This window comes from Eleutherodactylus coqui, chromosome 1, assembly GCF_035609145.1.
Source record: "Eleutherodactylus coqui strain aEleCoq1 chromosome 1, aEleCoq1.hap1, whole genome shotgun sequence".
In the NCBI taxonomy this organism is placed as follows: Eukaryota; Metazoa; Chordata; class Amphibia; order Anura; family Eleutherodactylidae; genus Eleutherodactylus; species Eleutherodactylus coqui.
In genome coordinates this window covers 10,068,388-10,088,418 of record NC_089837.1, presented here as the reverse complement: position 1 = coordinate 10,088,418, position 20,031 = coordinate 10,068,388, and the positions used below count along the sequence as shown (strand labels likewise).

The following is a 20,031-nucleotide window of genomic DNA, read 5'->3' as shown; positions in this document are numbered from 1 at the left end:
CTACAGTCCTCCGCTCTACCAGCTGAGCTATCGAAGGTTTAGCCAGACATGCGTGCAGCTGCTTCCTAGGTTTTTGTGTCAGTGCCAACTAAAAAGAAGTTGGCCCTTCATTTGAAGGTAGTGCCAAGTGGAAGTTTTGGAGGATGCGGGCATCGATCCCGCTACCTCTCGCATGCTAAGCGAGCGCTCTACCATTTGAGCTAATCCCCCTCTACGGTTGCTGGCTTCTGGCACTCGGGTCACACCGTAGTCATGTTATCATGCCTAAACCAAGCTTTGACCATGGGAGAAGAAAGGTTTCTTTTTTTTTTTTTTTTTTTTCTAAGTGTGGATTTTTTTGTGCCTTGAAATAGAAAGGACAGTGGAGTTTGCTGGGCTTTGGGTGGCCTGAAAGAACGAGACAGTGAATTTTTGGGGTACCTTTTTCCTGGGAGCATGAAAAATGCAAAACTCTGCGCTTAGCAGAGGATGGTTTCGATCCATCGACCTCTGGGTTATGGGCCCAGCACGCTCCCGCTGCGCCACTCTGCTGCTGCTTACACCTCTCTTACGAGAAGCCACATTACCGTCTGACTGTTGTCAAGCCACTAACGAAGCAGAAGAGTTGGCTTTAGTCACACTAGGGGTGAGAGTTGGATTTTCACGATTGAGAAGTGGTGTGAATTCTATGGCGTTGGTGGTATAGTGGTGAGCATAGCTGCCTTCCAAGCAGTTGACCCGGGTTCGATTCCCGGCCAACGCATTGTTTCTCTTGTTTTGAAGTATTCTTGTTAACACTCTCTCCGGAGGCCAATGATTGTGGGGTCAGGCTCAAAAAGAGTGTGGCCAGGAGGTATGCAGCTGCAAAGTCTGTGCGAGAGAGCCTCCAAGTTGAAGCATGCAAGGTTGTCGGACACTCAAAAGCATCCTTCGAGCCGGAATCAAACCAGCGACCTAAGGATTGCTAATTAGCTACTACAGTCCTCCGCTCTACCAGCTGAGCTATCGAAGGTTTAGCCAGACATGCGTGCAGCTGCTTCCTAGGTTTTTGTGTCAGTGCCAACTAAAAAGAAGTTGGCCCTTCATTTGAAGGTAGTGCCAAGTGGAAGTTTTGGAGGATGCGGGCATCGATCCCGCTACCTCTCGCATGCTAAGCAAGCGCTCTACCATTTGAGCTAATCCCCCTCTACGGTTGCTGGCTTCTGGCACTCGGGTCACACCGTAGTCATGTTATCATGCCTAAACCAAGCTTTGACCATGGGAGAAGAAAGGTTTCTTTTTTTTTTTTTTTTTTTTTTTCTAAGTGTGGATTTTTTTGTGCCTTGAAATAGAAAGGACAGTGGAGTTTGCTGGGCTTTGGGTGGCCTGAAAGAACGAGACAGTGAATTTTTGGGGTACCTTTTTCCTGGGAGCATGAAAAATGCAAAACTCTGCGCTTAGCAGAGGATGGTTTCGATCCATCGACCTCTGGGTTATGGGCCCAGCACGCTCCCGCTGCGCCACTCTGCTGCTGCTTACGCCTCTCTTACGAGAAGCCACATTACCGTCTGACTGTTGTCAAGCCACTAACGAAGCAGAAGAGTTGGCTTTAGTCACACTAGGGGTGAGAGTTGGATTTTCACGATTGAGAAGTGGTGTGAATTCTATGGCGTTGGTGGTATAGTGGTGAGCATAGCTGCCTTCCAAGCAGTTGACCCGGGTTCGATTCCCGGCCAACGCATTGTTTCTCTTGTTTTGAAGTATTCTTGTTAACACTCTCTCCGGAGGCCAATGATTGTGGGGGTCAGGCTCAAAAAGAGTGTGGCCAGGAGGTATGCAGCTGCAAAGTCTGTGCGAGAGAGCCTCCAAGTTGAAGCATGCAAGGTTGTCGGGCACTCAAAAGCATCCTTCGAGCCGGAATCAAACCAGCGACCTAAGGATTGCTAATTAGCTACTACAGTCCTCCGCTCTACCAGCTGAGCTATCGAAGGTTTAGCCAGACATGCGTGCAGCTGCTTCCTAGGTTTTTGTGTCAGTGCCAACTAAAAAGAAGTTGGCCCTTCATTTGAAGGTAGTGCCAAGTGGAAGTTTTGGAGGATGCGGGCATCGATCCCGCTACCTCTCGCATGCTAAGCGAGCGCTCTACCATTTGAGCTAATCCCCCTCTACGGTTGCTGGCTTCTGGCACTCGGGTCACACCGTAGTCATGTTATCATGCCTAAACCAAGCTTTGACCATGGGAGAAGAAAGGTTTCTTTTTTTTTTTTTTTTTTTTTTCTAAGTGTGGATTTTTTTGTGCCTTGAAATAGAAAGGACAGTGGAGTTTGCTGGGCTTTGGGTGGCCTGAAAGAACGAGACAGTGAATTTTTGGGGTACCTTTTTCCTGGGAGCATGAAAAATGCAAAACTCTGCGCTTAGCAGAGGATGGTTTCGATCCATCGACCTCTGGGTTATGGGCCCAGCACGCTCCCGCTGCGCCACTCTGCTGCTGCTTACGCCTCTCTTACGAGAAGCCACATTACCGTCTGACTGTTGTCAAGCCACTAACGAAGCAGAAGAGTTGGCTTTAGTCACACTAGGGGTGAGAGTTGGATTTTCACGATTGAGAAGTGGTGTGAATTCTATGGCGTTGGTGGTATAGTGGTGAGCATAGCTGCCTTCCAAGCAGTTGACCCGGGTTCGATTCCCGGCCAACGCATTGTTTCTCTTGTTTTGAAGTATTCTTGTTAACACTCTCTCCGGAGGCCAATGATTGTGGGGTCAGGCTCAAAAAGAGTGTGGCCAGGAGGTATGCAGCTGCAAAGTCTGTGCGAGAGAGCCTCCAAGTTGAAGCATGCAAGGTTGTCGGGCACTCAAAAGCATCCTTCGAGCCGGAATCAAACCAGCGACCTAAGGATTGCTAATTAGCTACTACAGTCCTCCGCTCTACCAGCTGAGCTATCGAAGGTTTAGCCAGACATGCGTGCAGCTGCTTCCTAGGTTTTTGTGTCAGTGCCAACTAAAAAGAAGTTGGCCCTTCATTTGAAGGTAGTGCCAAGTGGAAGTTTTGGAGGATGCGGGCATCGATCCCGCTACCTCTCGCATGCTAAGCGAGCGCTCTACCATTTGAGCTAATCCCCCTCTACGGTTGCTGGCTTCTGGCACTCGGGTCACACCGTAGTCATGTTATCATGCCTAAACCAAGCTTTGACCATGGGAGAAGAAAGGTTTCTTTTTTTTTTTTTTTTTTTTTCTAAGTGTGGATTTTTTTGTGCCTTGAAATAGAAAGGACAGTGGAGTTTGCTGGGCTTTGGGTGGCCTGAAAGAACGAGACAGTGAATTTTTGGGGTACCTTTTTCCTGGGAGCATGAAAAATGCAAAACTCTGCGCTTAGCAGAGGATGGTTTCGATCCATCGACCTCTGGGTTATGGGCCCAGCACGCTCCCGCTGCGCCACTCTGCTGCTGCTTACACCTCTCTTACGAGAAGCCACATTACCGTCTGACTGTTGTCAAGCCACTAACGAAGCAGAAGAGTTGGCTTTAGTCACACTAGGGGTGAGAGTTGCATTTTCACGATTGAGAAGTGGTGTGAATTCTATGGCGTTGGTGGTATAGTGGTGAGCATAGCTGCCTTCCAAGCAGTTGACCCGGGTTCGATTCCCGGCCAACGCATTGTTTCTCTTGTTTTGAAGTATTCTTGTTAACACTCTCTCCGGAGGCCAATGATTGTGGGGGTCAGGCTCAAAAAGAGTGTGGCCAGGAGGTATGCAGCTGCAAAGTCTGTGCGAGAGAGCCTCCAAGTTGAAGCATGCAAGGTTGTCGGGCACTCAAAAGCATCCTTCGAGCCGGAATCAAACCAGCGACCTAAGGATTGCTAATTAGCTACTACAGTCCTCCGCTCTACCAGCTGAGCTATCGAAGGTTTAGCCAGACATGCGTGCAGCTGCTTCCTAGGTTTTTGTGTCAGTGCCAACTAAAAAGAAGTTGGCCCTTCATTTGAAGGTAGTGCCAAGTGGAAGTTTTGGAGGATGCGGGCATCGATCCCGCTACCTCTCGCATGCTAAGCGAGCGCTCTACCATTTGAGCTAATCCCCCTCTACGGTTGCTGGCTTCTGGCACTCGGGTCACACCGTAGTCATGTTATCATGCCTAAACCAAGCTTTGACCATGGGAGAAGAAAGGTTTCTTTTTTTTTTTTTTTTTTTTTCTAAGTGTGGATTTTTTTGTGCCTTGAAATAGAAAGGACAGTGGAGTTTGCTGGGCTTTGGGTGGCCTGAAAGAACGAGACAGTGAATTTTTGGGGTACCTTTTTCCTGGGAGCATGAAAAATGCAAAACTCTGCGCTTAGCAGAGGATGGTTTCGATCCATCGACCTCTGGGTTATGGGCCCAGCACGCTCCCGCTGCGCCACTCTGCTGCTGCTTACGCCTCTCTTACGAGAAGCCACATTACCGTCTGACTGTTGTCAAGCCACTAACGAAGCAGAAGAGTTGGCTTTAGTCACACTAGGGGTGAGAGTTGGATTTTCACGATTGAGAAGTGGTGTGAATTCTATGGCGTTGGTGGTATAGTGGTGAGCATAGCTGCCTTCCAAGCAGTTGACCCGGGTTCGATTCCCGGCCAACGCATTGTTTCTCTTGTTTTGAAGTATTCTTGTTAACACTCTCTCCGGAGGCCAATGATTGTGGGGTCAGGCTCAAAAAGAGTGTGGCCAGGAGGTATGCAGCTGCAAAGTCTGTGCGAGAGCGCCTCCAAGTTGAAGCATGCAAGGTTGTCGGGCACTCAAAAGCATCCTTCGAGCCGGAATCAAACCAGCGACCTAAGGATTGCTAATTAGCTACTACAGTCCTCCGCTCTACCAGCTGAGCTATCGAAGGTTTAGCCAGACATGCGTGCAGCTGCTTCCTAGGTTTTTGTGTCAGTGCCAACTAAAAAGAAGTTGGCCCTTCATTTGAAGGTAGTGCCAAGTGGAAGTTTTGGAGGATGCGGGCATCGATCCCGCTACCTCTCGCATGCTAAGCGAGCGCTCTACCATTTGAGCTAATCCCCCTCTACGGTTGCTGGCTTCTGGCACTCGGGTCACACCGTAGTCATGTTATCATGCCTAAACCAAGCTTTGACCATGGGAGAAGAAAGGTTTCTTTTTTTTTTTTTTTTTTTTTCTAAGTGTGGATTTTTTTGTGCCTTGAAATAGAAAGGACAGTGGAGTTTGCTGGGCTTTGGGTGGCCTGAAAGAACGAGACAGTGAATTTTTGGGGTACCTTTTTCCTGGGAGCATGAAAAATGCAAAACTCTGCGCTTAGCAGAGGATGGTTTCGATCCATCGACCTCTGGGTTATGGGCCCAGCACGCTCCCGCTGCGCCACTCTGCTGCTGCTTACACCTCTCTTACGAGAAGCCACATTACCGTCTGACTGTTGTCAAGCCACTAACGAAGCAGAAGAGTTGGCTTTAGTCACACTAGGGGTGAGAGTTGGATTTTCACGATTGAGAAGTGGTGTGAATTCTATGGCGTTGGTGGTATAGTGGTGAGCATAGCTGCCTTCCAAGCAGTTGACCCGGGTTCGATTCCCGGCCAACGCATTGTTTCTCTTGTTTTGAAGTATTCTTGTTAACACTCTCTCCGGAGGCCAATGATTGTGGGGTCAGGCTCAAAAAGAGTGTGGCCAGGAGGTATGCAGCTGCAAAGTCTGTGCGAGAGAGCCTCCAAGTTGAAGCATGCAAGGTTGTCGGACACTCAAAAGCATCCTTCGAGCCGGAATCAAACCAGCGACCTAAGGATTGCTAATTAGCTACTACAGTCCTCCGCTCTACCAGCTGAGCTATCGAAGGTTTAGCCAGACATGCGTGCAGCTGCTTCCTAGGTTTTTGTGTCAGTGCCAACTAAAAAGAAGTTGGCCCTTCATTTGAAGGTAGTGCCAAGTGGAAGTTTTGGAGGATGCGGGCATCGATCCCGCTACCTCTCGCATGCTAAGCGAGCGCTCTACCATTTGAGCTAATCCCCCTCTACGGTTGCTGGCTTCTGGCACTCGGGTCACACCGTAGTCATGTTATCATGCCTAAACCAAGCTTTGACCATGGGAGAAGAAAGGTTTCTTTTTTTTCTTTTTTTTTTTTTTCTAAGTGTGGATTTTTTTGTGCCTTGAAATAGAAAGGACAGTGGAGTTTGCTGGGCTTTGGGTGGCCTGAAAGAACGAGACAGTGAATTTTTGGGGTACCTTTTTCCTGGGAGCATGAAAAATGCAAAACTCTGCGCTTAGCAGAGGATGGTTTCGATCCATCGACCTCTGGGTTATGGGCCCAGCACGCTCCCGCTGCGCCACTCTGCTGCTGCTTACACCTCTCTTACGAGAAGCCACATTACCGTCTGACTGTTGTCAAGCCACTAACGAAGCAGAAGAGTTGGCTTTAGTCACACTAGGGGTGAGAGTTGGATTTTCACGATTGAGAAGTGGTGTGAATTCTATGGCGTTGGTAGTATAGTGGTGAGCATAGCTGCCTTCCAAGCAGTGGACCCGGGTTCGATTCCCGGCCAACGCATTGTTTCTCTTGTTTCTCTTGTTTTGAAGTATTCTTGTTAACACTCTCTCCGGAGGCCAATGATTGTGGGGGTCAGGCTCAAAAAGAGTGTGGCCAGGAGGTATGCAGCTGCAAAGTCTGTGCGAGAGAGCCTCCAAGTTGAAGCATGCAAGGTTGTCGGGCACTCAAAAGCATCCTTCGAGCCGGAATCAAACCAGCGACCTAAGGATTGCTAATTAGCTACTACAGTCCTCCGCTCTACCAGCTGAGCTATCGAAGGTTTAGCCAGACATGCGTGCAGCTGCTTCCTAGGTTTTTGTGTCAGTGCCAACTAAAAAAAAGTTGGCCCTTCATTTGAAGGTAGTGCCAAGTAGAAGTTTTGGAGGATGCGGGCATCGATCCCGCTACCTCTCGCATGCTAAGCGAGCGCTCTACCATTTGAGCTAATCCCCCTCTACGGTTGCTGGCTTCTGGCACTCGGGTCACACCGTAGTCATGTTATCATGCCTAAACCAAGCTTTGACCATGGGAGAAGAAAGGTTTCTTTTTTTTTTTTTTTTTTTTTCTAAGTGTGGATTTTTTTGTGCCTTAAAATAGAAAGGACAGTGGAGTTTGCTGGGCTTTGGGTGGCCTGAAAGAACGAGACAGTGAATTTTTGGGGTACCTTTTTCCTGGGAGCATGAAAAATGCAAAACTCTGCGCTTAGCAGAGGATGGTTTCGATCCATCGACCTCTGGGTTATGGGCCCAGCACGCTCCCGCTGCGCCACTCTGCTGCTGCTTACACCTCTCTTACGAGAAGCCACATTACCGTCTGACTGTTGTCAAGCCACTAACGAAGCAGAAGAGTTGGCTTTAGTCACACTAGGGGTGAGAGTTGGATTTTCACGATTGAGAAGTGGTGTGAATTCTATGGCGTTGGTGGTATAGTGGTGAGCATAGCTGCCTTCCAAGCAGTTGACCCGGGTTCGATTCCCGGCCAACGCATTGTTTCTCTTGTTTTGAAGTATTCTTGTTAACACTCTCTCCCGAGGCCAATGATTGTGGGGTCAGGCTCAAAAAGAGTGTGGCCAGGAGGTATGCAGCTGCAAAGTCTGTGCGAGAGAGCCTCCAAGTTGAAGCATGCAAGGTTGTCGGACACTCAAAAGCATCCTTCGAGCCGGAATCAAACCAGCGACCTAAGGATTGCTAATTAGCTACTACAGTCCTCCGCTCTACCAGCTGAGCTATCGAAGGTTTAGCCAGACATGCGTGCAGCTGCTTCCTAGGTTTTTGTGTCAGTGCCAACTAAAAAGAAGTTGGCCCTTCATTTGAAGGTAGTGCCAAGTGGAAGTTTTGGAGGATGCGGGCATCGATCCCGCTACCTCTCGCATGCTAAGCGAGCGCTCTACCATTTGAGCTAATCCCCCTCTACGGTTGCTGGCTTCTGGCACTCGGGTCACACCGTAGTCATGTTATCATGCCTAAACCAAGCTTTGACCATGGGAGAAGAAAGGTTTCTTTTTTTTCTTTTTTTTTTTTTTCTAAGTGTGGATTTTTTTGTGCCTTGAAATAGAAAGGACAGTGGAGTTTGCTGGGCTTTGGGTGGCCTGAAAGAACGAGACAGTGAATTTTTGGGGTACCTTTTTCCTGGGAGCATGAAAAATGCAAAACTCTGCGCTTAGCAGAGGATGGTTTCGATCCATCGACCTCTGGGTTATGGGCCCAGCACGCTCCCGCTGCGCCACTCTGCTGCTGCTTACACCTCTCTTACGAGAAGCCACATTACCGTCTGACTGTTGTCAAGCCACTAACGAAGCAGAAGAGTTGGCTTTAGTCACACTAGGGGTGAGAGTTGGATTTTCACGATTGAGAAGTGGTGTGAATTCTATGGCGTTGGTAGTATAGTGGTGAGCATAGCTGCCTTCCAAGCAGTGGACCCGGGTTCGATTCCCGGCCAACGCATTGTTTCTCTTGTTTCTCTTGTTTTGAAGTATTCTTGTTAACACTCTCTCCGGAGGCCAATGATTGTGGGGGTCAGGCTCAAAAAGAGTGTGGCCAGGAGGTATGCAGCTGCAAAGTCTGTGCGAGAGAGCCTCCAAGTTGAAGCATGCAAGGTTGTCGGGCACTCAAAAGCATCCTTCGAGCCGGAATCAAACCAGCGACCTAAGGATTGCTAATTAGCTACTACAGTCCTCCGCTCTACCAGCTGAGCTATCGAAGGTTTAGCCAGACATGCGTGCAGCTGCTTCCTAGGTTTTTGTGTCAGTGCCAACTAAAAAAAAGTTGGCCCTTCATTTGAAGGTAGTGCCAAGTAGAAGTTTTGGAGGATGCGGGCATCGATCCCGCTACCTCTCGCATGCTAAGCGAGCGCTCTACCATTTGAGCTAATCCCCCTCTACGGTTGCTGGCTTCTGGCACTCGGGTCACACCGTAGTCATGTTATCATGCCTAAACCAAGCTTTGACCATGGGAGAAGAAAGGTTTCTTTTTTTTTTTTTTTTTTTTTCTAAGTGTGGATTTTTTTGTGCCTTAAAATAGAAAGGACAGTGGAGTTTGCTGGGCTTTGGGTGGCCTGAAAGAACGAGACAGTGAATTTTTGGGGTACCTTTTTCCTGGGAGCATGAAAAATGCAAAACTCTGCGCTTAGCAGAGGATGGTTTCGATCCATCGACCTCTGGGTTATGGGCCCAGCACGCTCCCGCTGCGCCACTCTGCTGCTGCTTACACCTCTCTTACGAGAAGCCACATTACCGTCTGACTGTTGTCAAGCCACTAACGAAGCAGAAGAGTTGGCTTTAGTCACACTAGGGGTGAGAGTTGGATTTTCACGATTGAGAAGTGGTGTGAATTCTATGGCGTTGGTGGTATAGTGGTGAGCATAGCTGCCTTCCAAGCAGTTGACCCGGGTTCGATTCCCGGCCAACGCATTGTTTCTCTTGTTTTGAAGTATTCTTGTTAACACTCTCTCCGGAGGCCAATGATTGTGGGGTCAGGCTCAAAAAGAGTGTGGCCAGGAGGTATGCAGCTGCAAAGTCTGTGCGAGAGAGCCTCCAAGTTGAAGCATGCAAGGTTGTCGGGCACTCAAAAGCATCCTTCGAGCCGGAATCAAACCAGCGACCTAAGGATTGCTAATTAGCTACTACAGTCCTCCGCTCTACCAGCTGAGCTATCGAAGGTTTAGCCAGACATGCGTGCAGCTGCTTCCTAGGTTTTTGTGTCAGTGCCAACTAAAAAGAAGTTGGCCCTTCATTTGAAGGTAGTGCCAAGTGGAAGTTTTGGAGGATGCGGGCATCGATCCCGCTACCTCTCGCATGCTAAGCGAGCGCTCTACCATTTGAGCTAATCCCCCTCTACGGTTGCTGGCTTCTGGCACTCGGGTCACACCGTAGTCATGTTATCATGCCTAAACCAAGCTTTGACCATGGGAGAAGAAAGGTTTCTTTTTTTTTTTTTTTTTTTTTCTAAGTGTGGATTTTTTTGTGCCTTGAAATAGAAAGGACAGTGGAGTTTGCTGGGCTTTGGGTGGCCTGAAAGAACGAGACAGTGAATTTTTGGGGTACCTTTTTCCTGGGAGCATGAAAAATGCAAAACTCTGCGCTTAGCAGAGGATGGTTTCGATCCATCGACCTCTGGGTTATGGGCCAGCACGCTCCTGCTGCGCCACTCTGCTGCTGCTTACACCTCTCTTACGAGAAGCCACATTACCGTCTGACTGTTGTCAAGCCACTAACGAAGCAGAAGAGTTGGCTTTAGTCACACTAGGGGTGAGAGTTGGATTTTCACGATTGAGAAGTGGTGTGAATTCTATGGCGTTGGTGGTATAGTGGTGAGCATAGCTGCCTTCCAAGCAGTTGACCCGGGTTTGATTCCCGGCCAACGCATTGTTTCTCTTGTTTTGAAGTATTCTTGTTAACACTCTCTCCGGAGGCCAATGATTGTGGGGTCAGGCTCAAAAAGAGTGTGGCCAGGAGGTATGCAGCTGCAAAGTCTGTGCGAGAGAGCCTCCAAGTTGAAGCATGCAAGGTTGTCGGGCACTCAAAAGCATCCTTCGAGCCGGAATCAAACCAGCGACCTAAGGATTGCTAATTAGCTACTACAGTCCTCCGCTCTACCAGCTGAGCTATCGAAGGTTTAGCCAGACATGCGTGCAGCTGCTTCCTAGGTTTTTGTGTCAGTGCCAACTAAAAAAAAGTTGGCCCTTCATTTGAAGGTAGTGCCAAGTGGAAGTTTTGGAGGATGCAGGCATCGATCCCGCTACCTCTCGCATGCTAAGCGAGCGCTCTACCATTTGAGCTAATCCCCCTCTACGGTTGCTGGCTTCTGGCACTCGGGTCACACCGTAGTCATGTTATCATGCCTAAACCAAGCTTTGACCATGGGAGAAGAAAGGTTTCTTTTTTTTTTTTTTTTTTTTTCTAAGTGTGGATTTTTTTGTGCCTTGAAATAGAAAGGACAGTGGAGTTTGCTGGGCTTTGGGTGGCCTGAAAGAACGAGACAGTGAATTTTTGGGGTACCTTTTTCCTGGGAGCATGAAAAATGCAAAACTCTGCGCTTAGCAGAGGATGGTTTCGATCCATCGACCTCTGGGTTATGGGCCCAGCACGCTCCCGCTGCGCCACTCTGCTGCTGCTTACACCTCTCTTACGAGAAGCCACATTACCGTCTGACTGTTGTCAAGCCACTAACGAAGCAGAAGAGTTGGCTTTAGTCACACTAGGGGTGAGAGTTGGATTTTCACGATTGAGAAGTGGTGTGAATTCTATGGCGTTGGTGGTATAGTGGTGAGCATAGCTGCCTTCCAAGCAGTTGACCCGGGTTCGATTCCCGGCCCGGGTTCGATTCCCGGCCAACGCATTGTTTCTCTTGTTTTGAAGTATTCTTGTTAACACTCTCTCCGGAGGCCAATGATTGTGGGGTCAGGCTCAAAAAGAGTGTGGCCAGGAGGTATGCAGCTGCAAAGTCTGTGCGAGAGAGCCTCCAAGTTGAAGCATGCAAGGTTGTCGGGCACTCAAAAGCATCCTTCGAGCCGGAATCAAACCAGCGACCTAAGGATTGCTAATTAGCTACTACAGTCCTCCGCTCTACCAGCTGAGCTATCGAAGGTTTAGCCAGACATGCGTGCAGCTGCTTCCTAGGTTTTTGTGTCAGTGCCAACTAAAAAGAAGTTGGCCCTTCATTTGAAGGTAGTGCCAAGTGGAAGTTTTGGAGGATGCGGGCATCGATCCCGCTACCTCTCGCATGCTAAGCGAGCGCTCTACCATTTGAGCTAATCCCCCTCTACGGTTGCTGGCTTCTGGCACTCGGGTCACACCGTAGTCATGTTATCATGCCTAAACCAAGCTTTGACCATGGGAGAAGAAAGGTTTCTTTTTTTTTTTTTTTTTTTTTCTAAGTGTGGATTTTTTTGTGCCTTGAAATAGAAAGGACAGTGGAGTTTGCTGGGCTTTGGGTGGCCTGAAAGAACGAGACAGTGAATTTTTGGGGTACCTTTTTCCTGGGAGCATGAAAAATGCAAAACTCTGCGCTTAGCAGAGGATGGTTTCGATCCATCGACCTCTGGGTTATGGGCCCAGCACGCTCCCGCTGCGCCACTCTGCTGCTGCTTACGCCTCTCTTACGAGAAGCCACATTACCGTCTGACTGTTGTCAAGCCACTAACGAAGCAGAAGAGTTGGCTTTAGTCACACTAGGGGTGAGAGTTGGATTTTCACGATTGAGAAGTGGTGTGAATTCTATGGCGTTGGTGGTATAGTGGTGAGCATAGCTGCCTTCCAAGCAGTTGACCCGGGTTCGATTCCCGGCCAACGCATTGTTTCTCTTGTTTTGAAGTATTCTTGTTAACACTCTCTCCGGAGGCCAATGATTGTGGGGTCAGGCTCAAAAAGAGTGTGGCCAGGAGGTATGCAGCTGCAAAGTCTGTGCGAGAGCGCCTCCAAGTTGAAGCATGCAAGGTTGTCGGGCACTCAAAAGCATCCTTCGAGCCGGAATCAAACCAGCGACCTAAGGATTGCTAATTAGCTACTACAGTCCTCCGCTCTACCAGCTGAGCTATCGAAGGTTTAGCCAGACATGCGTGCAGCTGCTTCCTAGGTTTTTGTGTCAGTGCCAACTAAAAAGAAGTTGGCCCTTCATTTGAAGGTAGTGCCAAGTGGAAGTTTTGGAGGATGCGGGCATCGATCCCGCTACCTCTCGCATGCTAAGCGAGCGCTCTACCATTTGAGCTAATCCCCCTCTACGGTTGCTGGCTTCTGGCACTCGGGTCACACCGTAGTCATGTTATCATGCCTAAACCAAGCTTTGACCATGGGAGAAGAAAGGTTTCTTTTTTTTTTTTTTTTTTTTTCTAAGTGTGGATTTTTTTGTGCCTTGAAATAGAAAGGACAGTGGAGTTTGCTGGGCTTTGGGTGGCCTGAAAGAACGAGACAGTGAATTTTTGGGGTACCTTTTTCCTGGGAGCATGAAAAATGCAAAACTCTGCGCTTAGCAGAGGATGGTTTCGATCCATCGACCTCTGGGTTATGGGCCCAGCACGCTCCCGCTGCGCCACTCTGCTGCTGCTTAAACCTCTCTTACGAGAAGCCACATTACCTTCTGACTGTTGTCAAGCCACTAACGAAGCAGAAGAGTTGGCTTTAGTCACACTAGGGGTGAGAGTTGCATTTTCACGATTGAGAAGTGGTGTGAATTCTATGGCGTTGGTGGTATAGTGGTGAGCATAGCTGCCTTCCAAGCAGTTGACCCGGGTTCGATTCCCGGCCAACGCATTGTTTCTCTTGTTTTGAAGTATTCTTGTTAACACTCTCTCCGGAGGCCAATGATTGTGGGGTCAGGCTCAAAAAGAGTGTGGCCAGGAGGTATTGGTGAGAGTTGGATTTTCACGATTGAGAAGTGGTGTGAATTCTATGGCGTTGGTGGTATAGTGGTGAGCATAGCTGCCTTCCAAGCAGTTGACCCGGGTTCGATTCCCGGCCAACGCATTGTTTCTCTTGTTTTGAAGTATTCTTGTTAACACTCTCTCCGGAGGCCAATGATTGTGGGGTCAGGCTCAAAAAGAGTGTGGCCAGGAGGTATGCAGCTGCAAAGTCTGTGCGAGAGCGCCTCCAAGTTGAAGCATGCAAGGTTGTCGGGCACTCAAAAGCATCCTTCGAGCCGGAATCAAACCAGCGACCTAAGGATTGCTAATTAGCTACTACAGTCCTCCGCTCTACCAGCTGAGCTATCGAAGGTTTAGCCAGACATGCGTGCAGCTGCTTCCTAGGTTTTTGTGTCAGTGCCAACTAAAAAGAAGTTGGCCCTTCATTTGAAGGTAGTGCCAAGTGGAAGTTTTGGAGGATGCGGGCATCGATCCCGCTACCTCTCGCATGCTAAGCGAGCGCTCTACCATTTGAGCTAATCCCCCTCTACGGTTGCTGGCTTCTGGCACTCGGGTCACACCGTAGTCATGTTATCATGCCTAAACCAAGCTTTGACCATGGGAGAAGAAAGGTTTCTTTTTTTTTTTTTTTTTTTTTTCTAAGTGTGGATTTTTTTGTGCCTTGAAATAGAAAGGACAGTGGAGTTTGCTGGGCTTTGGGTGGCCTGAAAGAACGAGACAGTGAATTTTTGGGGTACCTTTTTCCTGGGAGCATGAAAAATGCAAAACTCTGCGCTTAGCAGAGGATGGTTTCGATCCATCGACCTCTGGGTTATGGGCCCAGCACGCTCCCGCTGCGCCACTCTGCTGCTGCTTAAACCTCTCTTACGAGAAGCCACATTACCTTCTGACTGTTGTCAAGCCACTAACGAAGCAGAAGAGTTGGCTTTAGTCACACTAGGGGTGAGAGTTGCATTTTCACGATTGAGAAGTGGTGTGAATTCTATGGCGTTGGTGGTATAGTGGTGAGCATAGCTGCCTTCCAAGCAGTTGACCCGGGTTCGATTCCCGGCCAACGCATTGTTTCTCTTGTTTTGAAGTATTCTTGTTAACACTCTCTCCGGAGGCCAATGATTGTGGGGTCAGGCTCAAAAAGAGTGTGGCCAGGAGGTATGCAGCTGCAAAGTCTGTGCGAGAGAGCCTCCAAGTTGAAGCATGCAAGGTTGTCGGGCACTCAAAAGCATCCTTCGAGCCGGAATCAAACCAGCGACCTAAGGATTGCTAATTAGCTACTACAGTCCTCCGCTCTACCAGCTGAGCTATCGAAGGTTTAGCCAGACATGCGTGCAGCTGCTTCCTAGGTTTTTGTGTCAGTGCCAACTAAAAAGAAGTTGGCCCTTCATTTGAAGGTAGTGCCAAGTGGAAGTTTTGGAGGATGCGGGCATCGATCCCGCTACCTCTCGCATGCTAAGCGAGCGCTCTACCATTTGAGCTAATCCCCCTCTACGGTTGCTGGCTTCTGGCACTCGGGTCACACCGTAGTCATGTTATCATGCCTAAACCAAGCTTTGACCATGGGAGAAGAAAGGTTTCTTTTTTTTTTTTTTTTTTTTTCTAAGTGTGGATTTTTTTGTGCCTTGAAATAGAAAGGACAGTGGAGTTTGCTGGGCTTTGGGTGGCCTGAAAGAACGAGACAGTGAATTTTTGGGGTACCTTTTTCCTGGGAGCATGAAAAATGCAAAACTCTGCGCTTAGCAGAGGATGGTTTCGATCCATCGACCTCTGGGTTATGGGCCCAGCACGCTCCCGCTGCGCCACTCTGCTGCTGCTTACACCTCTCTTACGAGAAGCCACATTACCGTCTGACTGTTGTCAAGCCACTAACGAAGCAGAAGAGTTGGCTTTAGTCACACTAGGGGTGAGAGTTGGATTTTCACGATTGAGAAGTGGTGTGAATTCTATGGCGTTGGTAGTATAGTGGTGAGCATAGCTGCCTTCCAAGCAGTTGACCCGGGTTCGATTCCCGGCCAACGCATTGTTTCTCTTGTTTTGAATATTCTTGTTAACACTCTCTCCGGAGGCCAATGATTGTGGGGGTCAGGCTCAAAAAGAGTGTGGCCAGGAGGTATGCAGCTGCAAAGTCTGTGCGAGAGAGCCTCCAAGTTGAAGCATGCAAGGTTGTCGGGCACTCAAAAGCATCCTTCGAGCCGGAATCAAACCAGCGACCTAAGGATTGCTAATTAGCTACTACAGTCCTCCGCTCTACCAGCTGAGCTATCGAAGGTTTAGCCAGACATGCGTGCAGCTGCTTCCTAGGTTTTTGTGTCAGTGCCAACTAAAAAAAAGTTGGCCCTTCATTTGAAGGTAGTGCCAAGTGGAAGTTTTGGAGGATGCGGGCATCGATCCCGCTACCTCTCGCATGCTAAGCGAGCGCTCTACCATTTGAGCTAATCCCCCTCTACGGTTGCTGGCTTCTTGCACTCGGGTCACACCGTAGTCATGTTATCATGCCTAAACCAAGCTTTGACCATGGGAGAAGAAAGGTTTCTTTTTTTTTTTTTTTCTAAGTGTGGATTTTTTTGTGCCTTGAAATAGAAAGGACAGTGGAGTTTGCTGGGCTTTGGGTGGCCTGAAAGAACGAGACAGTGAATTTTTGGGGTACCTTTTTCCTGGGAGCATGAAAAATGCAAAACTCTGCGCTTAGCAGAGGATGGTTTCGATCCATCGACCTCTGGGTTATGGGCCCAGCACGCTCCCGCTGCGCCACTCTGCTGCTGCTTACACCTCTCTTACGAGAAGCCACATTACCGTCTGACTGTTGTCAAGCCACTAACGAAGCAGAAGAGTTGGCTTTAGTCACACTAGGGGTGAGAGTTGGATTTTCACGATTGAGAAGTGGTGTGAATTCTATGGCGTTGGTAGTATAGTGGTGAGCATAGCTGCCTTCCAAGCAGTTGACCCGGGTTCGATTCCCGGCCAACGCATTGTTTCTCTTGTTTTGAATATTCTTGTTAACACTCTCTCCGGAGGCCAATGGTTGTGGGGCCAGGCTCAAAAAGAGTGTGGCCAGGAGGTATGCAGCTGCAAAGTCTGTGCGAGAGAGCCTCCAAGTTGAAGCATGCAAGGTTGTCGGGCACTCAAAAGCATCCTTCGAGCCGGAATCAAACCAGCGACCTAAGGATTGCTAATTAGCTACTACAGTCCTCCGCTCTACCAGCTGAGCTATCGAAGGTTTAGCCAGACATGCGTGCAGCTGCTTCCTAGGTTTTTGTGTCAGTGCCAACTAAAAAAAAGTTGGCCCTTCATTTGAAGGTAGTGCCAAGTGGAAGTTTTGGAGGATGCGGGCATCGATCCCGCTACCTCTCGCATGCTAAGCGAGCGCTCTACCATTTAAGCTAATCCCCCTCTACGGTTGCTGGCTTCTGGCACTCGGGTCACACCGTAGTCATGTTATCATGCCTAAACCAAGCTTTGACCATGGGAGAAGAAAGGTTTCTTTTTTTTTTTTTTTTTCTAAGTGTGGATTTTTTTGTGCCTTGAAATAGAAAGGACAGTGGAGTTTGCTGGGCTTTGGGTGGCCTGAAAGAACGAGACAGTGAATTTTTGGGGTACCTTTTTCCTGGGAGCATGAAAAATGCAAAACTCTGCGCTTAGCAGAGGATGGTTTCGATCCATCGACCTCTGGGTTATGGGCCCAGCACGCTCCCGCTGCGCCACTCTGCTGCTGCTTACACCTCTCTTACGAGAAGCCACATTACCGTCTGACTGTTGTCAAGCCACTAACGAAGCAGAAGAGTTGGCTTTAGTCACACTAGGGGTGAGAGTTGGATTTTCACGATTGAGAAGTGGTGTGAATTCTATGGCGTTGGTAGTATAGTGGTGAGCATAGCTGCCTTCCAAGCAGTGGACCCGGGTTCGATTCCCGGCCAACGCATTGTTTCTCTTGTTTCTCTTGTTTTGAAGTATTCTTGTTAACACTCTCTCCGGAGGCCAATGATTGTGGGGGTCAGGCTCAAAAAGAGTGTGGCCAGGAGGTATGCAGCTGCAAAGTCTGTGCGAGAGAGCCTCCAAGTTGAAGCATGCAAGGTTGTCGGGCACTCAAAAGCATCCTTCGAGCCGGAATCAAACCAGCGACCTAAGGATTGCTAATTAGCTACTACAGTCCTCCGCTCTACCAGCTGAGCTATCGAAGGTTTAGCCAGACATGCGTGCAGCTGCTTCCTAGGTTTTTGTGTCAGTGCCAACTAAAAAAAAGTTGGCCCTTCATTTGAAGGTAGTGCCAAGTAGAAGTTTTGGAGGATGCGGGCATCGATCCCGCTACCTCTCGCATGCTAAGCGAGCGCTCTACCATTTAAGCTAATCCCCCTCTACGGTTGCTGGCTTCTGGCACTCGGGTCACACCGTAGTCATGTTATCATGCCTAAACCAAGCTTTGACCATGGGAGAAGAAAGGTTTCTTTTTTTTTTTTTTTTTTTTTTCTAAGTGTGGATTTTTTTGTGCCTTGAAATAGAAAGGACAGTGGAGTTTGCTGGGCTTTGGGTGGCCTGAAAGAACGAGACAGTGAATTTTTGGGGTACCTTTTTCCTGGGAGCATGAAAAATGCAAAACTCTGCGCTTAGCAGAGGATGGTTTCGATCCATCGACCTCTGGGTTATGGGCCAGCACGCTCCTGCTGCGCCACTCTGCTGCTGCTTACACCTCTCTTACGAGAAGCCACATTACCGTCTGACTGTTGTCAAGCCACTAACGAAGCAGAAGAGTTGGCTTTAGTCACACTAGGGGTGAGAGTTGGATTTTCACGATTGAGAAGTGGTGTGAATTCTATGGCGTTGGTGGTATAGTGGTGAGCATAGCTGCCTTCCAAGCAGTTGACCCGGGTTTGATTCCCGGCCAACGCATTGTTTCTCTTGTTTTGAAGTATTCTTGTTAACACTCTCTCCGGAGGCCAATGATTGTGGGGTCAGGCTCAAAAAGAGTGTGGCCAGGAGGTATGCAGCTGCAAAGTCTGTGCGAGAGAGCCTCCAAGTTGAAGCATGCAAGGTTGTCGGGCACTCAAAAGCATCCTTCGAGCCGGAATCAAACCAGCGACCTAAGGATTGCTAATTAGCTACTACAGTCCTCCGCTCTACCAGCTGAGCTATCGAAGGTTTAGCCAGACATGCGTGCAGCTGCTTCCTAGGTTTTTGTGTCAGTGCCAACTAAAAAAAAGTTGGCCCTTCATTTGAAGGTAGTGCCAAGTGGAAGTTTTGGAGGATGCGGGCATCGATCCCGCTACCTCTCGCATGCTAAGCGAGCGCTCTACCATTTGAGCTAATCCCCCTCTACGGTTGCTGGCTTCTGGCACTCGGGTCACACCGTAGTCATGTTATCATGCCTAAACCAAGCTTTGACCATGGGAGAAGAAAGGTTTCTTTTTTTTTTTTTTTTTTTTTCTAAGTGTGGATTTTTTTGTGCCTTGAAATAGAAAGGACAGTGGAGTTTGCTGGGCTTTGGGTGGCCTGAAAGAACGAGACAGTGAATTTTTGGGGTACCTTTTTCCTGGGAGCATGAAAAATGCAAAACTCTGCGCTTAGCAGAGGATGGTTTCGATCCATCGACCTCTGGGTTATGGGCCAGCACGCTCCTGCTGCGCCACTCTGCTGCTGCTTACACCTCTCTTACGAGAAGCCACATTACCGTCTGACTGTTGTCAAGCCACTAACGAAGCAGAAGAGTTGGCTTTAGTCACACTAGGGGTGAGAGTTGGATTTTCACGATTGAGAAGTGGTGTGAATTCTATGGCGTTGGTGGTATAGTGGTGAGCATAGCTGCCTTCCAAGCAGTTGACCCGGGTTTGATTCCCGGCCAACGCATTGTTTCTCTTGTTTTGAAGTATTCTTGTTAACACTCTCTCCGGAGGCCAATGATTGTGGGGTCAGGCTCAAAAAGAGTGTGGCCAGGAGGTATGCAGCTGCAAAGTCTGTGCGAGAGAGCCTCCAAGTTGAAGCATGCAAGGTTGTCGGGCACTCAAAAGCATCCTTCGAGCCGGAATCAAACCAGCGACCTAAGGATTGCTAATTAGCTACTACAGTCCTCCGCTCTACCAGCTGAGCTATCGAAGGTTTAGCCAGACATGCGTGCAGCTGCTTCCTAGGTTTTTGTGTCAGTGCCAACTAAAAAAAAGTTGGCCCTTCATTTGAAGGTAGTGCCAAGTGGAAGTTTTGGAGGATGCAGGCATCGATCCCGCTACCTCTCGCATGCTAAGCGAGCGCTCTACCATTTGAGCTAATCCCCCTCTACGGTTGCTGGCTTCTGGCACTCGGGTCACACCGTAGTCATGTTATCATGCCTAAACCAAGCTTTGACCATGGGAGAAGAAAGGTTTCTTTTTTTTTTTTTTTTTTTTTCTAAGTGTGGATTTTTTTGTGCCTTGAAATAGAAAGGACAGTGGAGTTTGCTGGGCTTTGGGTGGCCTGAAAGAACGAGACAGTGAATTTTTGGGGTACCTTTTTCCTGGGAGCATGAAAAATGCAAAACTCTGCGCTTAGCAGAGGATGGTTTCGATCCATCGACCTCTGGGTTATGGGCCCAGCACGCTCCCGCTGCGCCACTCTGCTGCTGCTTACACCTCTCTTACGAGAAGCCACATTACCGTCTGACTGTTGTCAAGCCACTAACGAAGCAGAAGAGTTGGCTTTAGTCACACTAGGGGTGAGAGTTGGATTTTCACGATTGAGAAGTGGTGTGAATTCTATGGCG

The 20,031-nt window shown here is 48.8% G+C and overlaps 16 non-coding genes across 16 annotated transcripts; all 16 read right to left on the bottom strand.

Annotated features, from left to right (window-relative positions):
* Positions 1–137: 137 nt before the first annotated feature.
* Positions 138–210, bottom strand: TRNAA-AGC (transfer RNA alanine (anticodon AGC)). Its single transcript has one exon. It is a non-coding gene; the product is annotated as a tRNA-Ala (tRNA).
* A 1,839-nt stretch (positions 211–2,049) lies between these two features.
* Positions 2,050–2,122, bottom strand: TRNAA-AGC (transfer RNA alanine (anticodon AGC)). Its single transcript has one exon. It is a non-coding gene; the product is annotated as a tRNA-Ala (tRNA).
* An 883-nt stretch (positions 2,123–3,005) lies between these two features.
* Positions 3,006–3,078, bottom strand: TRNAA-AGC (transfer RNA alanine (anticodon AGC)). The gene has a single exon. It is a non-coding gene; the product is annotated as a tRNA-Ala (tRNA).
* Positions 3,079–3,961: 883 nt separating this feature from the next.
* TRNAA-AGC (transfer RNA alanine (anticodon AGC)) lies at positions 3,962–4,034 on the bottom strand. The gene has a single exon. It is a non-coding gene; the product is annotated as a tRNA-Ala (tRNA).
* Positions 4,035–4,916: 882 nt separating this feature from the next.
* On the bottom strand, positions 4,917–4,989 carry TRNAA-AGC (transfer RNA alanine (anticodon AGC)). The gene has a single exon. It is a non-coding gene; the product is annotated as a tRNA-Ala (tRNA).
* An 882-nt stretch (positions 4,990–5,871) lies between these two features.
* On the bottom strand, positions 5,872–5,944 carry TRNAA-AGC (transfer RNA alanine (anticodon AGC)). Its single transcript has one exon. It is a non-coding gene; the product is annotated as a tRNA-Ala (tRNA).
* An 894-nt stretch (positions 5,945–6,838) lies between these two features.
* TRNAA-AGC (transfer RNA alanine (anticodon AGC)) lies at positions 6,839–6,911 on the bottom strand. The gene has a single exon. It is a non-coding gene; the product is annotated as a tRNA-Ala (tRNA).
* An 882-nt stretch (positions 6,912–7,793) lies between these two features.
* Positions 7,794–7,866, bottom strand: TRNAA-AGC (transfer RNA alanine (anticodon AGC)). The gene has a single exon. It is a non-coding gene; the product is annotated as a tRNA-Ala (tRNA).
* Positions 7,867–8,760: 894 nt separating this feature from the next.
* On the bottom strand, positions 8,761–8,833 carry TRNAA-AGC (transfer RNA alanine (anticodon AGC)). The gene has a single exon. It is a non-coding gene; the product is annotated as a tRNA-Ala (tRNA).
* Positions 8,834–9,715: 882 nt separating this feature from the next.
* On the bottom strand, positions 9,716–9,788 carry TRNAA-AGC (transfer RNA alanine (anticodon AGC)). The gene has a single exon. It is a non-coding gene; the product is annotated as a tRNA-Ala (tRNA).
* A 1,854-nt stretch (positions 9,789–11,642) lies between these two features.
* On the bottom strand, positions 11,643–11,715 carry TRNAA-AGC (transfer RNA alanine (anticodon AGC)). Its single transcript has one exon. It is a non-coding gene; the product is annotated as a tRNA-Ala (tRNA).
* Positions 11,716–12,597: 882 nt separating this feature from the next.
* Positions 12,598–12,670, bottom strand: TRNAA-AGC (transfer RNA alanine (anticodon AGC)). The gene has a single exon. It is a non-coding gene; the product is annotated as a tRNA-Ala (tRNA).
* Positions 12,671–13,765: 1,095 nt separating this feature from the next.
* TRNAA-AGC (transfer RNA alanine (anticodon AGC)) lies at positions 13,766–13,838 on the bottom strand. Its single transcript has one exon. It is a non-coding gene; the product is annotated as a tRNA-Ala (tRNA).
* Positions 13,839–14,721: 883 nt separating this feature from the next.
* Positions 14,722–14,794, bottom strand: TRNAA-AGC (transfer RNA alanine (anticodon AGC)). The gene has a single exon. It is a non-coding gene; the product is annotated as a tRNA-Ala (tRNA).
* Positions 14,795–15,676: 882 nt separating this feature from the next.
* On the bottom strand, positions 15,677–15,749 carry TRNAA-AGC (transfer RNA alanine (anticodon AGC)). Its single transcript has one exon. It is a non-coding gene; the product is annotated as a tRNA-Ala (tRNA).
* A 2,791-nt stretch (positions 15,750–18,540) lies between these two features.
* Positions 18,541–18,613, bottom strand: TRNAA-AGC (transfer RNA alanine (anticodon AGC)). The gene has a single exon. It is a non-coding gene; the product is annotated as a tRNA-Ala (tRNA).
* Between the last annotated feature and the right edge of the window lie 1,418 nt (positions 18,614–20,031).